A 2,545-nucleotide genomic window follows, 5' to 3' on the forward strand; every position below is an offset into this window, starting at 1 on the left:
AGCTGTATCCTTCTTATGATTGTTATAGATTCTTAAGGAACAGGATTAGTGTGGGAATTACCCTAATCTTGAAACACTAAATTGGGAGACGAAAACAACCTGCTTCTACCGAAGTAGTAATGAACATTTTTTGTACAAAAGAGCAGCCTCGGGCTGTGTGTGGTTTGTGGGGTCGAGCTCCTGTTGAACCTCATGGGCACAGCCAGGAACTCCTCTTACTGTACGAACCTTTGTAGTCGTCTGCTTGGTGTAGCTTGGTTTGACATCAGGAGCGGCTCTTGTTCTGCAGGGGCTCCTGCCACTGCTAGAAGAGGTTAAAAGCAGAGGGCAGAGCCTGCAGTTGAGTTCAGAGAGCAGATGTCCTTGGAGTGTGTGGACTGCCTTCAGGTGTGACCTTCACTCCCCAGGTAAAGAAAATGAGTGCAGATGCTCTTACAGAAACAGTTCCAAGACTTGCACAAAAATTGCTTACAAATTGTTATACCGAAGTATGGAGCAGTGAGAGCCACGTGCTGGGCTGGGTAGCAGCCAAGAATCGTAGTTTGTAGTCCTCAGGGAAAGGCAGAAACGCATCTGTAGGTCTTTGCTGCCAAGTGTTAAGGATATGATACGCTTGGGTGGATTCAGGAATGGACTAGGCCCACGCATAGAGTTTTGATCCATTGCTGTTTGTTTAAACAGGATCGTCCAAATGCTGCTTGGGCTATGTGGCTGATCTAGCTGACACTGAATTGCTTCTCCCCCTTTTTCACCTTCCCAAAGTGGCTTATTACAGGAGCATGCAAGAGATGGGTAGGGATGGTGTGGGATGTGGGTGGCAGCATGACCTCAGGCTGGCTTGGGCTGCTGGGGACCTACATCCTCAGAAACTTCAGATCTTTAGGTCTGTCTTTCCGAGATGCATAATGTATCTGGATGTTTGTTAACGCACCAGGCAAGAAATGTAGCTGCAGCTCTTCAGATATGTTCTAAAAATAGAGGGAAACATCCCCAACAAAAGTAGATACTCAGGGTTTTTACAGAATAAATCTATAAATCTGATAAGCCAGAGACACATCTGGTATTTCTGCTGCCAGATCTTAACCCCTTCACCTTCATCCCCATTCCAGAGTATAGGATTTTCTTAACCATAAAAATGTATTTTGATATAAGAAGTCTTTATCTCAAATTCTGGAGCTAGCAACAGTTGAAAGATGGTTATCTGGGATGGGGGGAAGGACTGATGTTACACTTTAGTGTGACTATGATGCATTTGTTTTAAAATGTCACCCTACACAATGAATTACCTGTTTTCTGTTTACTTTTTTAGACCCATGCAGGAAGCTATAGTTTATCTTAACAACAAAATTTGCTAGGCAGAATTAACCTGTGGAACAGTGTGCCATGAGACAATGCACAGACGACCCTACAGGTATTTGGATGTCTAGGACTGCATTAGAGAGGATAAAAGATCATGATGGGATGTATAATCTCATGTCTCCGGTGTTATTTGGGAACAGAGATGAGGAGGAAAATGGCTCTTGGGAAGGCTACTCCCTTTCCGTTGGGGGATTCCTGCAGCTCCGCAAACTCCTTTGCTCTGGGGAGGGAGGGGGGCTGATCAGCAGAGCCCTGATCCACTGCCTCCTTGTCCTCACTGTTAGGAAAACCCAGCTGAAATCCAGCTGTCTTCTGGAATACTTTCTTAATCCAAACTCTAAAGAGAGTCTCTGTGGTTGGGAACAAGGCTCACATTGAGGCTGGCACCTCTTCTAGGTTGTAGTGACGGAGCTACGGTGGAGCGGAGATGGTTGGGCTTTCCAGGTAAGCCATGACCATATGGTTGACTTTAATATATACATAGTTTGCAGCCCTGTTAATCAAAAATCTGTGGAAGATGATCTGAGGTGGTGTTCTGATGAAGTCCAGGCCTGATAAGAGAGAGCTGAGCTTTTTAATTAGTCAGTTGTGGGATATTTACTTATCCGTATGGAGCAGGCTGTTAGTTAAATATTGATTTAGCAGAGGAGCTATGTTCTCTTGCTGTTTGAGCTCTGACTGCAGACACCGTGCTGCAGGTGGTAGGGATGTGCTTGTTGAGTTTTCATTGGTTTTAATTTAGAGGTAGTTTAATATGAGGGACAAGATATATTACTATAATATTTAAACTGCAAACTAACAAATAGACTGTTTTTCAAACCAAGTCCTATCTAGTGGCACCAGACCTCTTAAATCTGATCAAAGTTCAAAGTGGTAAAATTGTAAAATTATGTGATGGGGAGCTCGTGGCTGTAGAAAATTGAAGGGGCGTGTTTTTAACATGGCCTAAAACCAATTTTCAATGTTTATTTTGGGACACAGGAGGCTCACGCTGCCCCTGTTTCATATTTGGCTATGCTTTACTGCGACGAAGCAGAGCGTTGGGCTAGCTACCGCTTGTCAGCGAAGATCCTCTCTGCAAATCCCCGCGTGTCAGTCGTCTTTTGTGCTTTAGTGTCTACTGTGACCATATGGCCATTTGTTTGACAGGAGTCCGTGACCCTCAAACAGTTTGGTGAGTCATGGA

Source organism: Cariama cristata, unplaced genomic scaffold, assembly GCF_000690535.1.
Source record: "Cariama cristata isolate BGI_N322 unplaced genomic scaffold, ASM69053v1 scaffold37788, whole genome shotgun sequence".
Lineage (NCBI taxonomy): Eukaryota > Metazoa > Chordata > Aves > Cariamiformes > Cariamidae > Cariama > Cariama cristata.